This window comes from Salminus brasiliensis, chromosome 19 (assembly GCF_030463535.1).
Source record: "Salminus brasiliensis chromosome 19, fSalBra1.hap2, whole genome shotgun sequence".
Lineage (NCBI taxonomy): Eukaryota > Metazoa > Chordata > Actinopteri > Characiformes > Bryconidae > Salminus > Salminus brasiliensis.
Window position 1 is genome coordinate 19964652 of NC_132896.1, and position 14409 is coordinate 19979060.

Genomic DNA, 14409 nt, shown 5'->3' on the forward strand with positions numbered 1-14409 from the left:
ATTTATTAATAAAGTGATGATACTTAATGACTGAGAATACGTCAGGTATTCGCTGGATCTGACTGCTATAAAATGTTTTAAAGTATAATTTTAAACAAATAAACAACAAAAAGTTTGCAGTGCGCTTATCTAGCAGAACGAAGCTGAAATTCCACCTTAAAACAGAGCTGCAGTTACACTCTGCCTCCTGTAAGCTCTGCACCATTTAAGGTGGAACGGAAAATTGCAGTAAGAAGCTGGAGAAGCTCCAAGCTCATTGGTGAAGCTGCGTATGTTTGCATAAATCACCACCTTCTGAACTTAAAGGCAGAGGTGTTATCCTGAGGTTATGTGAGGAGATGCACACAAGACAAAACAGACAATTTCCACACTGTTTTTAAGCAAAGAAATGTTGAGCATGGAGCTTAAATGAGCTAGTGTGTGTCCGGTTCGACCAGCAAACTTGCACTGAGTTACACAGGCATTGCTGTGTTTTAGGGCCGTGCTAGAATCATGAAAATGAGTAGATGAGGGGTTTAAGGGCCAAAGTAAAATAGTCTACTTTCAAATGTAAAAGTGCACTAAATTGAGTTAGTATCCAAATCCAGTTCAAATCCAGTCATTAATTTAGCAGTGTGATAGAGTAGTGTGTGACAAAGGTGAGCTGGCTTGAGCCCAAGAAACAGCGTCTAGCTCTGAAACTGAAATATTCAGCATAGTAAAATATTAATTTGTGTGGTTCTACTGAAATATGCTGCTGAACCCCTGAACAGAGGATAATTAAAGACATGAAACTGAAGTGGGTGCTTCCCCAACTAAGTAGAGCAAAGCATGCAGTTCACACTGTTCTGGTTAGCAGACGATAAGCTAAATTCTAGTTAGCAGGTGATAAGCTACAATATTAGCCTTGTAGCTCCAGCACAAACATAAAGACAAACTCTGGACGTCAAACATGTCATAGCTAATTAACTACATCTGGATGAAATATTAAAATAATTTCGCTAATTAGCTTTATTTATTTTTGCTAAAATATTGCTTTAAATGTTCACATAAAGCCTGGCAGGATGGAAATAAAAGAGCCTCATTCAACACTGAACGTCATTTCAATAGGAATAAATAGAAAAGCGATAATATGGCTGCTCTGTGAGTGTGAAGTGGTTCATGCTGTGCGTTTGTGGAGGCTAGGGGCTCGCAGAGGGGGACGTTAATCAATACACACAGAGGAGGATTTCATTGACATTTTCCTAACAGCAGGATGCTTTTCTCCCTTTACTCCTTCCCTTTCTCCCTCTGCCCATCCTCAGCTCTCTTTCTCTATCTCTCTCTCTCCGCTCAATATCTCCGTCCGTGCCCTCCCCCGCCGCGGCAAAATGGCCACCATCTGTTTTCAAACCCATTTCCTAAACCAGTTTCCCACTAGGTCCGCTCTGAATGCGGCACGGCACTCCTCGCAGCTATCTTTGCCCTGCCGAGGGGTTATTTTTTACTCCAGCCACGAGCCTTGCGTTTCAGCGCTCACACCAAACAGATTGAAGTTGCAGTCTGTTCACTGCTCAGGGTCCAGGGCCCGGCAGGGGGGTCACTGAGGGGCTGCAAAGGCCGCAGGACAGACAGGCGTGGCCGGCGTCCAACAAACCGACCGCCCCACCACGAGCAGGACAGGAAGTGCCGTCCGGCACGTGCTTGTGTGCACTCCTCGTGTGCTGTGACTCATGTCTTCCTCTTGTTTTAGAGTAAGGTATCAATTACGGCTAAAAGAATACGACATTAACCACCAACAGAGTAAAACACAACCATTGCAGGCAAACACAGCTGAATGGGAATTACTGTGTGATGTTACTGTCTCCTGTAGTTGGCATAGTTGGCTTGCCTCATGTGTATGAGTACTTTAAGGCTGTCAGCATTACTTGATTCAACTCGGTAAAAAACAAATTTAACTAAAATAAACTGGTGAAATGATTATCTGGCAGTATGCACAAGAAGTCAAATATAAATATGAAACTTAAATATGAAACGGTACACTTTTTGACATATCTTCTTATACACAGTACTGTGTACATCTAAGGCATCTTTGAAAGAAATATCATATGTAAGGTTTTTATCTTTTATCTTAGCAGTTTTCCAAAAGCACCTTAGTGTTAACATCATGTTAACTTGTAGAAAGAGTTCAATATGATGCTTGCTCATATATTAGCATATATGATATATTAGAGTCATCAAATGCTTTCAGGAAATTCAGCCCAGACCAGTAAATGTTGATTTAATGTTTAATGTTAAAAGATGTGTGTATATGTGAGTGAGTGTGTGTGTGTATATGTTAATGTATGTTAAGCCTTATTCCTGTTGAAATCGTTTATCAGGTGGGTGTCTGTAATAAAAATTTTACATGTCTCCTCAGTGATGAAACTCTCATTCGGGCGGCAATAATATTACTAGCAATTACTAGCGACTTACAAGGTTACTCATATTACAGAGGTGGGTCAGTGTAGTGTTAATAGTCTTGCCCAAGGACTCTTATTGGCGTAGCACAGCATAGTCACCCAGACCAAGAATGAACCCCAGCCTCTTAGGTTCTTAGGTTCACAAAAGTACTGGAATGTATGAATAAAACAAGTCATAAACAGCGAGAGGCAGAGTGTCCATTGGTCAGGTTCACACAAAACCATAGACGGATGCACAAATCCACCAATTACAGATGGGAGGCAGATGACAGAGACACAAATCCACTAGTTATGACACAGCGAGAGGAAGAGACGAGTATGTTGACAGATGTGAGTCACATATGACCTGGACAAATGAGAAGCAATGGAAAAAGTGGGCTTTACATGCTCAAGAAATGTTTAAACTATATTCATTTTCTGTATTATTGCATAAGATATTAGTAGAAGATTAGTCTAAAAACATTGCATTTGATGTACCGGTGCATTCACAGACTCCAGATGGTTAATGTACTTTAAGTACATCATGTTAAAATCTGTCTTGGTTAGTCTAGAGCCTGGTAATAATTTGTTGTTTCAGGTTAGCTGAAGTGTGAGGATTAGAAGTGCAGGACTATCAGCTTTAAGGTTAGTGTCTTTCCAGTACAGGCATGTCTGTTAGCTGGACATCATCTTTGTCATGTTAATCTTCAGAAATTGACCAGACTCTTCCAACATCTGTCACGTTCTTCATTCTTATCCAACTTTTTTCATTACTGCTTTAATGGCCATTGAATAACTGTTGAATAAACCCCCCATGACACTCAATTCCACAATCGCTGACATACAAACAAGTAACATCATCTGCCCCATCATCTATTGTTCATCACAATCTCAGACCATGATGGCTGAGGGGCTCTGGAATTGCCTGTCTGCAGTGCAGAATACACATTTCATTGCAGCTTTTGCATCCATTCATTTACTTAATTCCTGGCTCTAATACAGATGTGAATTACTCCTGAGAACTCAGGGAGACACTCTGGCCGCCTTATCTTCTGCCTTTACATTTTTCCATTGTTGCCTAATGGCTTGGTGGGGTGGTTGAACACAGCCATGCAGCTTTGGTATCTTTCCCCACTAAACTCTGTATTATTGTTATTTATTGTCCTCCTGGTGTTTCTGGCAAGGAGGCCACACTCATTCTCCTCAGCGACTTTGAACAGATCAAAAGAGTCTGTTGCCTGTTATCATTTTTTAGTCTCACCTTCAACCAGTTTCCTCCGAGGCACAGAGCAAACACGATCGTCAACAGACCTGTCCCAGTGCAGGGCCTGGCACTAACCTCTCTTGACTTTTCTGATCCTCACTTTTTATCCTTCACATTCTCCCTCTCTATAACTATCATAACCACCCGTCCACACCTTCATTCTCTTTCTTTTCTTTCCCTGGAAACTGCTAAAATAATTTTCCTTTTATCACACTCCTCTTCAATTAACCTTCTTTGTTCTCTCTCTTTGAGACAAGAAAGATCCTCCCTACCTGCCCCATGGCTAACGGGTGTTCTACGCAGTAACAGAGGTAAGAGTGGCTGAGAGACGGTGGAGAAAATCACAGCAAGACTATGCTCATACCAATCTATCTTTTCTATGTTCTCAATTGAAGTTACTGCTGTAAAGTCATCGCTCTACAGAAGCTCTGTAAAAGATCCACTGATCCCTTCCCCTCGTCGCCACTCTTCCCATCAGACACCATCCTCCTCGTCCTATTTCTTTGACTTATAAATTCTCCTCTTTCCACAGATGATGTCCTACATATTTTCACATTAAATGATCCAATCACCTGTTTGCAAGACCCACATCCCACATACATTGTTCAGGACAACCGCTCAGAACCATTTTCTTTCATCACTACCATCCTCAACAGCTCGTTGTCATCAGATCACAAATTATATTTAAGGTGGTCTCAATCTTAAAGAAGGAAACACTAGACAGCTCACACATCAGCAACTCCAGGCCAGTATCTCACCTTTCGTTCTTCTCAAAAATGCATGAACGTTCTGTCTGCAATCAACTGCCTCTTTCTCACTCTGAAGCACCTCCAGGACCCCAACCAGTCTGGCTTCAAACCAGCGTGTCCTACAGAAACTGCACTCACAGCAGTTATTCAGAAGTTCCATGCAGCAAGACCAGCCAAACTGTCATCAGTCCTGATTCTTCTTGACCTCTCTGTACCCACTTACACAGTCGACCACACAATACTCCCGTCTGATCTTGAAATCACTGGCTCTGCATGGCAGTGGTTTGCACCTGAAGGGACGTTTTCACCAGGTTTCATGGTGGAGTCCACATCTGCTCCATGCAAACTCTCCTATGGTGTCCAACAAACCTTTGTGCTTGGTCCTCTTCTGTTCTCACTTATATATCTATAACTCACCTCCAGAAAGACTGAGCTGCTGTACATCCCTGGCCCAACTACAGGATCTTGACTTTGAGAAGTCCCTGAGTATTCTAGGTGCCGAAACACGAAGCCTTGGTGTAGCTGTGGATGACTAGTTATTCTCGACTCATGTTGCAACCCTGACTCCACTACACAGATTTTTCCTCTACAACAGCCTGAGAATTTGATTCTTTTTTTCCTAGAGAGGTTACCAAGGTGCTTGTTCAATCTCTTGTCATCTTGAGACTTGACTACTGCAACCCTCTACTGGCTGGTATTACTTTGCATGGCATCCAATTCATCTATCTACACAAATAGTGGTATTTTTTGATTACTTGTGTTATGTGACACAAGAAGAGCGTTTTGTTTCCATGTTAACTGCAACTCATTTCCATACAGGATTCAGCCCTAGAATAAGCTTAACAGAGCCTTATGGCTACACACATACATACATGCAACAACAAAAGCTGAACAATAGAGTTCATCAGGCAGAATTGAAATAACTTCTGTACAACGTGGCAATGTGGAGTAGTACACACACACACACACACATTTATTTTAAGCTATTCTAACCGTATGATTAGCCACGCATGCGTTGCTGGGCTGCAGTATATTAAAGTGTACGATGCTGGAGCTGCAGTGAGCTCAGAGGTAATATAGGATGTGATTTTATCATACAGAGCTGCTTCCCCTGCAGCTGATGATGACTCTTGCTATAATTCTGTTTGTGATGAGAGAGAAAGAGTTAGAGTGAAAAAAAAAAAAGAGAGAGCGAGAGAGAGAGAGAGTGCCTCCCTCTGATTTAGCCATTACTGAAGACATATGGCACATCAGATCAGTCTCCACACATTACCATATGTCATGTGTGCCTAAACTGAAATGGTTTCTTAGAGTTCATACTTTTGGCTGCATCATGCCATAAGCTAGCATGGGCAGCAAAACATACTGTTCCTTAATCACTATAACAACAATGCTGATGTCACAGAGGTTTACAATACGCAAATGAGGCTTCATTTTGTAATAAGCTGTTCTTTTAGAAAATGTGTTGACTTCTTGAAGCAATTCTTGCCTGGAAGCGAACCAATTTTCATTCTCAAGCCACGAAACCCATCACTCCTGTAGACTGGAATTGCCACTGCTGGTATACCCGTATGACCGTACGCATCAAAACATCTGCAAATTCAGCTACTTCCTTCACAGCCAAATGAATGCTGTCGAAAAACCTAGAGGTATTTACAGCCTGATCATCCTCGTGCAGCACCATCTGCAGGACTGAACTTACTACCACCTTAAACACGCAGATATCTAATTATGTCTCCGGAAGCTTATCTATATATAGATACACTTTTCACTCCTGTTTAAAGCTGCACAGCTGCACAGCTCAGTATTCCAAATCTGGTCTGCCAAACATCCATGCACTTTATGATATCTTTACACAGTTGCCATTCTACACTGATATCAGTTGTTTTACTCAGCGGTATCCTCTTCTGCTTGACTAATCTAATACTAAACTATCAGAAAAGTCATATTCACTATAAGAGTGGAAAGATTTGTTTCATGCTGTCAGATACTTTATGGCATCAAGATGCTTTTAGAGCCAAATTACATGCAGATCAATTTCAATCTCTATACACTTTGCTGCAAAGAATCAACAGTGAAATAATTACTGAATACACTGAAATCTGCTCAGCACAAACAAATACAAATGGGTGTCACTGCTACCACGTGAGTGGCTAATGCCACTCTGCTTCGACAAATGTGAAAGACCTTAGGCCCAGGAAGGCTTAACAGCTCAAAAGGCACTGATTTCCAAAGCACCTCGATCGAACCTTGAAGGCAAAGCAGGTTCTAAACAGCTTTGTCAACAATCACTAAAATACAACAATAAAAAAAGACAACCTGGTTAAACCGAATTATTTGGACACTTCATTTCTGCTTGGCACGCTAACTTGACCTAAGTAACAGTAGTAAACGGTTGTGAGATTACAGCAGATCTCTCTCTGCAGTTCTTTCTCCTCAACATCTGCTGTTTTGGAAAGCCCACCCCCAACAGGCAACACATGGCCATGTCATCAGCCCTTGTAGTGACAGGAGAAGACTGGCCGCCTGCGGTTATTTGTGTTAGTGGAGTGGGCTTGGAGGGGGTTGCAGCAGGAGTGGTAAGACCAACTCTGGCCCCTCCAATCAAGCACACAGCTCCAGCCCTGCCAGCATCTGCCCTGCCTGCCATAGGCTGGCCTCGTTCCTCCACAGCTTCCCATTGCCAGACTAGCCTATTCTAAATGAAGACTGTTAGGAAAGTTGTTAAGTTGCCACAAAGCTTTTAGACGCTCCAAACTCTCAAACTCAAATTTTTGGTTTCATAAATTCTACTGTTATATATATGACACTTAATTACAGTAATATTCTTCTCCAGAATCTGAATTTATATCAGATATGATCTGATTAAGTTTAGCATGGCACTCAGTGGTTTAATTAGCATACTTACAAAGAAAATTTCAGACATTGAAATTCAGACAAGAAGCATTTGGATTTGGGATGACGGCCAACATTTGATTAGCCCTAGTGATGTCAGTGTCAAGGTTTCTAGTTTTTTAGTTTTTACTTGACACCTATCCACAAATCGAATGCAAGTGCATGTCTCACACCACCTTAATTCCTTTTTTTGTTTGTTTGTTTAATAGAATTTTGCACTTAAAGAACCTTTCCAAAGGAAATTGTTCTGGGCCCAGTTTCCTATACCATTATTTGTTAAGTTAAGATAATCCTAACTGGTACCCACAGTGTTTAATTTAATTCTTGCTCTATCATTTAACAATAGTCTATGAGAAAGAGGCTTTTGGGAAATCCAGTTTCTAATTTCAGACAAGTGGTCATGCATAAAACCAATATTTCGAGACTAGGTGCATGTGTGAGCGAAGCTGTTCATGGTTCAAAACCACCTGCTTAAAACTCAACCTACAATTGACCTAACTCGCAAATACTACAACTCCACCCACAAATCGGTTCTTTTGTCGCAACTGTTATGGTTTGGACAAGCTTTTCCATCATTCTTTTTGGTAAAAGAATTTTTCCAGGTCACAACTTAGCAAAGATTTGAGTTCTCCCTCATTAAACATAGCTAATCATTTAACACAGCTAATCATGAGAACAGCTAATTTGCTGTTTAGGCACAGCATCAAGGTGTGATTTTGTCAATCAAATCCTGTTTGTATTTTACTTGACCTCAATCGCTACGCATTCTGATCAGATTATGATCAAATCAGTGAAACCACATTCAGAGGTGAATAGAACGTGTTTCTTATTCCCGCAAACAATTGCATAAGCCTGAATGTGTCTGTAGAGTGCTGACCATCAACAGAAGATAATTGTTCATTGATGCAAAAGGTCTTTTTTTCTCCAATTTTGGCAGGATACACTAATCTAAAAACAAGTGAAAGTAAAAAGCATTAACTAAGAAGCACTCCAGGAGTCACACAAGTAAAAAAAACAAAAGGCAGGAGCTCGGGCATGTGTGCAACAACAATCTCAAAGTAAGGGCTTTGCGCTGGCAGAATGAAAGCAGTGCAACCCATGTGTATCCATAAGGGAAAATAGAAAATCTACCCCAGAGCAAAAACCTCCTGGGCACACTGTCTTAGAACAGGCATAAAAGTCTTTATTAACACAAGGTAAAGTATACAAATGTGCCAATGCACTGCGGCCTACTCAGGCCTTGGTCTTTTCTAATTGTAAAACCACCTTTGTAGTATACAGACTTAAATGTGAATGTGGTCGTTTCTATAGTGGTTGCACAAAAAGGAGGTTTGAAGACAGACTATCTGAACATAAAAGTGCTACTTTGTTGGTAATTACTAGAAACCCTAACTATCCCATGACCATGCATTAAAAGCTAAGCACCCAAGCTCTGGCTTGTTAAAAGCAATGGCCATTGAGGTTATTCCTAAATCTACTGGGGAGGCAACAGATTAAAGCAACTACTTCAGAGGGAAACACTTGGGATTTATACTCTCATAGCTATGAAGTATCTGGGTTTGGAATGAGGATATTGACTTTTCTGTACATTTTCTAGGAATTTTTGTTTTCCTGACCAATAGGGGAGCATGTGTGTGTATGTGTTCCCAGGTGGTTTGTACCCATATGCCATTTGTTGTGTCCTAGCCTGAGAATGCCACAATGAGTCGGCACATTTTTATAATTTGCCATGTGTTAATAAAAGGTTTTTGTACCTGTTCTAAGACGGCATTCTCTGTCGTTTGTTTTTTTCTCTTTGGTAGATGCACATGGATGGACTACTCTCACTTACCCACTCCTTGCTTTGAAAGTGAAAGTACAATCAGATCTCATTTGGTCCCCCTAGGGACACATTTTAGTGAAAAATAGAATTAAATTCAGGCCAAAGTATATCCACGTAAGGTCTGGACATGAAACGCAAGCTTGTGGTTAAAAGAAGGAGAGCTATCTGCAGATCTGTGTCCAGGAAGGAACTCAGTTTGACACATCTAGTTTACAGTGTGTTATTAATTTCAAATGATACTTATTTCATATGTGAAGAAAAGGCCACCTTGTTAAGACAGACTGGATATTGTTTTATTTGCTGTGTAATCTTTCTTGGTGGTAAATCTAACAAGTTTGTTTATAAGCTGCCTTGTTTTGATTAGCATATATTAAATTAGTATCATGAGCAGTGAACTTTAAACTAGTGTGCAATTTCTTTAATTATTTTGAATGTTTGTTTTTTTTGCCACTGTTCTGTAAAGCATGCCAAACCTGGCAACAGCTATGAAGGAACACACTAATAGATTGACTGCATTCTGAATAAAGGCCAGCAATTGTAGAATGGGACTTGGGAGGTGCAGTCAGGAATTGTCTCAGGCAAAGGTGCAGAGAGATTGACAGCAAACTGGATGTTTTAATGGTATATATCGCAGCCTCTAAAGATGTTAGAGGTTCCGTCTGATGTGGTTGAATCCAGAGTGCATCTGGTGTGCTTTGCTACTCTGTTCACTGCAGTATAAAGGCATTTTCAGTCTGGTTTAGAGAGACATCCCTTTTCCTTACAAATGAGACACAGCAGAGAGGTAATTATTAAAGCCTTTGAGCCGAGCTGATTACCACTCAGCCGGCTGCGGCTACGTGTGCTATTTCTCCAGTCTGACTGAGGCTGAGCCGCCGGCCGTCTGGCCTGCAAGTGCTGCCATGGCAATGGCTTGGCTCCAGCGGACACCCACCGTCCAGACTCGTACACTTCTCAGTGGCTTGCAAATCTCTGAAGAGTTATAGGAAAGTTGCTAAGCCAAGCACTGATTTTGTCCAATTCAACGAAGCTGCAGTTCTTTGGATCCTCAAAACTCTGCTCTAGCATCTTAAAGGAAGGGTTTGGCAAAAAATCTAATGTGCATCGTTATCCGCTTACACCAGAGGTAGCTGGTCCGCCAAAACATGTTTGATGTCCAAATTACTTCTTTGTTTTTAAAGTGCCCATATCCTACATTTCTGTTTAGGATTTTCCCATGAGGTCTACTCACGATGTCCACACAAAACAAAATATTGCAATGACAGGGTTATTTTCTCAATTATCAATAATGCACCACCTGACATGGTAAGAGGTGATATGTACTTTTAGTTGTCACTTGTGTGCAACCCTCATCGGAAACAGACAATTGTGATCATTTCAACACTCGGCTAAAATAATGTATTGTATGTTTTCTGGTTGTGATTTTCACTCAAATGTGTTCAGAAAGCACAACCCACATCATTAAGTAATTTTAAATTAGGTGTATTTGCCAACTCTAAAAAAGTACAAGAGTGTAACATTAACATTTACATTAAAATCTCAGGTTAAATATTCACATTAAGACACACAACAAAATGAAGGACTTGATTTATACTACTGTGGACATTTTAGCTTCATTGTTTTTGAAATTGGAGAATTTCCAGCCATAGCAAAAAATGAGGAATTGCATTATATTTAAACTTTTGCTTCCGCGCCTCTCACAGAAAATAGGTTGCCAGGAGTGTTTCAGAACCATAATCTTGCTGTTTGTCAGAGTCAATCCTTAAAGAAACTGTCAGTATTAGTGCAGTAAACACATCACATACAGCTATAAGGAAAGGTCATTTTATAAAGATCACTTCAGTGTTGTTTAACCTGTTGAATACATTCCTGATGCAAAAAAGGGAAAGCCTTTTCAGTATGTTCCTATTCTGCGATCCCTACAACAGCTCCTTGCTAGGCCACAAAATCACTAAAAATCACAGACAAAAAGTGCCGTAAACGGCAGCTTTTCGAATCCTATAAGGATGGTCATCACTTCATAGGAAACAGCTTCTTTTCAGGTAAAGATATCACATTTTCACTAACTTTACATGTAGATGATATTCAAGTTCTCAATCCTCTTGGTACTTCACGTAGGAACCATAAGCTTGTACTGGAATTTGAGCCATTTGCCCCCCAGGCTCTCACTCAATATTGTCCTCAGTATACTTGTGTATACAAGTATATATCCTGTGTGATGATGATGTGAAGTATTATGGATATGATGAAGTCCTCTTTTACTGGACATTTCAACAATAGAACAGGATGATTTTTTTGCTTCTCTGCTTTGGCAGTCTGCTTGGGCACAGTTCCGTTTGTAGCGACAGACAACTTGGATTTTGTTGAGACGCTGGTTTTGTTGAGAGATTCTCTAGATAGTATTTTTGCCAATTTTGTTTGGGAAGAACAATAAACCTCATGTAGTCCCCTGTTCATCTGCAAACAGAAAAAAACAGTTGGTGGTAATGTTCAAGAAAACTGAAGTTTGGTAAGATTGCTGTAGGACACATGATCCCAGAAGATGAGTCTGCAAGGCAGGTGCTCTTGGGCCTGATGGATATTGTTGAGCTTGTGGTTTCTCCAGGAAATACTGGGAAATCTGCAGCGTACCCTGAGAGCAAGATCTCTGAACACAGGCAAAAGTTTTAAAAACCTTTTCCTCGAATAAAACTGCTTCCAAATAAACATTTTTTTGGACATGATTAAGTTGTTTGGTCCTCTTGTGGTGTTTAGGACTATGTGCTTTGAAGCAAAGCAGGGCTCTTTTAAAAAGGTTGCACGACACACAAATTGCTTCAGAAATATTTGCTTAGAATGGCTCACCAAAAAGGCTCTAATATAAAAATCTGCACTACAAGTGCGTCGACTAGATGTTTTAAGAGAAATAGAAGAAATAGAGCAGAAATAGCCCAAACCATTCTGACACAGTTCAAATTCATTATACTAAGACAGCATAGGGTTTGACCTTCAGAAAAGGCCTCCCTTACTTACTAGATATGTACTGTTCAGAAAAGGCTATGTAGATGATACAGAGGACACTTTAGGGCTTTTTGAGTTGGGTGCATCACCAACAACATTTTTTTTCTTTGTTAATTGTTTTAGTTGATCATCCATTAGAAGAGAACATGATTGGCCTCCTTTGTATGGATATTTCGGAAGTGTAGCACTTGTTTAAAAGCACCTATTGTTTTTAAGAACCAGCAAAAGTATACATTTTCATCATTATCAAAATGACAATGGTTCTTCAATCAGACTAAGCGTTATCTTCGGAAGGAACAGCTGCCAGCAGGTAATTCTGCTGGACAGTATGCCATTAGTTCCATCAGGAATCTTTTGGCAGAAATTCAGAGGCAGTGTGATTTGCCTGGAAATTGTAGACTGCAATTCATGGATACTACATTTGACAATGAATCCATGAACTTTTGTCCACAACAGGCTTTTCCATGATTCTGGCCTTTCTGCCCCATATTTGCTCACTCCCTCATTTTCTTCTTGTGACAGTCATATTGTCATCTCCTGCCTCTATGTCAAGGTCATCTTCTGTGTCATCACTTAGGTCTTCGCCAGTCTTAGCCATCATCTGTATTGTGCCAAGGTTCTCTTACAATGCAGAACTCAAGCCGCAACAAACAAACACATTCAACAAACACATGCCTCAGGCCTGAGGCAAAACTGAAATATTCCATTTTAGATGGGCTTGGAAAAGAGGTTGTAAGGTACAACGTTTATCCAACGGATTCAGACTTTGATGAATCTCACTGAAATTGTGAACAGGACTCTCTGGAGGACATAAACACGAATCTATTGGCACTATGCCAAATGCTAGGCCTGGGCTACAGCCCCCCAGCATCGGGCTGTGGAGCAGTGAGACTGTGTTCTCTGGGATTGATGGTGCAAAAGTTTGGGGGAACGAGTTGAGGAGTTGGGGACTGACGTGGGGAGGTAAACATCTAACATCCTGACCTTACTAATACTCTTGTCGCTAAATGCAATTAAATGCTCACAGCAATGCACCAAAATCTAAAAGTAAGCCTACCCTGGACAGTAGAGATAATTACTCCAACAAAGTAAAACAGGTAAACTCTCTTTTAATATCTTTCATTTTGGAAGAACTAAAAATGAATAGGTGTCCCAATACTTTTGTCAATATAGTGTATATGTTCAGAGAATGTATTTCATTGCAGTTAGTTTGATTATTTTTCTACTTTATTTAGTTACTAAATTACTTTAGGTGAACATAATTCATTTAGGTGAACTAAATGCACTGTGACTTATTTCATATTTGTGTAAAATGCCTCGTTCACTTCAGATGTCAGTTCTGTAGCTCTCATGTATCTCTGAATTTGTCCAGAAATGTGGTGCTTTAGTCCTTTCTGATTGTACAGGGAGCCCAGGAGCAAGAAATACCAATTCTTGTATAATGCTGCTTTAAGTTCTGATGTACTGTAATCTGTAAGAAGTCACACAACCGTTGTGCCCCAACATATGGATTTAGATCAGCCTGATTTTAACCATGTTACTTAACAGTTAAACTTTCTCAGCTGCAAAGAAAGGGACACAGTTTTGGTGTGAAATAACTGACCTGTCCACACTTGAATATTTCTCAGCCGATCCACAGATCTCAGGAGCTTTATCTCCCTTTCACTGCCTCTTTTCGCGTGCTGTGCGCTGATATGCAGGTGCACAGAAAGGTTTAGACTTTTCCTAAGGATTCTGCTCTCGCAAATTGTATTTCCTAAGAGGCGGCAGACTTCCCCCACCTACTTCTCACAGCATCTCGACCTGTTGCTCTCATTATGCTGTCATTCTTGCTCTCACTATATTTCACTGATATGTTTGACAGGCAAGCGCTACATCTATTCGATGTACACTGCACTGTGGAAGAGTTCCTGCCAGGCCAAGGTAGCAGGGTAGCACTTCCAGCAGTTTTTGGAGCTTAAGCATCTACCCCCCCTTCTCCTTTTCTTTATCTCTCCGTCTTTTGTTTCTCATCCCCAATTCTCCTGTGTAAGGAACCTGGGGGTCACTGGAGGTCCCAGGTGGCTTTTCATGCACTGTTTTGCGGCGCATGCTGATGGAGGATAATCTGTCTGTCTCTGAAAAGAGACAATTTGCAGAGAGTGCAGCAGGACAGCCCCCACCTCTCAAATCTTCATCCTCTATTCTCTGCTCTCTCCCCAAACTCCCCCAGTCCCCTGACAGCTGCACACACTCATGCACACACAGACACACACACACACAAACCAAATCAGCATGCAT

General features: G+C 40.8%; 1 protein-coding gene across 2 annotated transcripts in view; it reads right to left on the reverse strand.

Moving 5' to 3' along the window:
- Nucleotides 1-14409, reverse strand: part of gria1a (glutamate receptor, ionotropic, AMPA 1a) — a 125350-nt gene that overhangs the window by 90640 nt on the left and 20301 nt on the right. The window lies entirely within an intron of this gene.